Below are 1,162 nucleotides of genomic sequence, written 5' to 3'. Positions count from 1 at the left end.
TATTAATATAGAAAGGGTTTAAGGCAGTGAAGTTTCTGATTAGCCTTCTGTTACATAAAGCATTCATTGCAGATTGGCAGGTCTAAATTAGTGATTCAGGATTTGCATGTTCTAATCTGCTTTAGAAATTCATCCCATTGACTTTAAGGCAAAGTATAATACACTGGCGATATTATATCAGTGCTTTCAACTGGATTAATTTTGAGGCATCTATTATAAATTCATAGATTAACACAGAACAGAAATGGGCCTTAAGCCCAATGAGTCCATGCCAACCAAGATGCCCATCTAAGCTAGTCCCATTTGACCGCATTTGGCCCATATTCCTTGAAACCTTTCCTATTCATGTCCTGCCCAAATGTCTTTTAAATGTTGTTATTGTACCTGCCTCAATCACTTCCTCTGGCAGCTTGTTCCATATTTGCACCACCCTCTGTGTGAAGGAGTCCTCCCTCAGGCCCCTTTTAAATCTTTCCCCTCTCACCTTAAACCCACACCGTCCAGCGTTTGAAGATCTTTCCCTCTGAAAAGCAAGGGTAGAAACCCTGCAAGGGTAAAAAGACGCTGATGGGAATTATATACAGGCCTCCGAATGGTAGCCGGGATCTGGGGTACAAAATACAACAGGAGATAGAAAAGGCATGTAAAAAGGGCAATGTTACGGTGTTCATGGGGGATTTCAATATGCAGGTAGATTGGGAGAATCAGGTTGGTACTGGATCCCAAGAGAAGGAATTTGTAGAGTGCTTGTGGTCGAGCCCACTAGGGAAAAGGCAATTCTGGATTTGGTGTTGTGCAATGAACCGGATTTGATGAGGGAGCTAAAGGTAAAGGAACCCTGAGGAGGCAGTGATCCTACCCACCTGAGTCATTCTCTCTTCTCCCCTCTCTCATCAGGCAGAAAATACAGGAGCCTGAGGGTACACACCACCAGGCTCAAGGACAGCTTCTATCCCAATGTGATAAGACTATTGAACGGTTCCCTTATACAATGAGATGGGCCCTTGACCTCAAAATCTGCCTTGTTATGACCTTGCACCTTACTGCCTATCTGCAATGCACTTCCCTGTAGCTGTGACACTTTACTCTATATTCTGTTATTGTTTTTACCCTGTACTACCACGATGCACTGTGTAATGAATTGATCTGTACAAACAGTATG

Source organism: Pristis pectinata, chromosome 13 (genome assembly GCF_009764475.1).
Source record: "Pristis pectinata isolate sPriPec2 chromosome 13, sPriPec2.1.pri, whole genome shotgun sequence".
NCBI lineage: Eukaryota > Metazoa > Chordata > Chondrichthyes > Rhinopristiformes > Pristidae > Pristis > Pristis pectinata.
Note: the sequence above shows the minus strand (reverse complement) of the source record.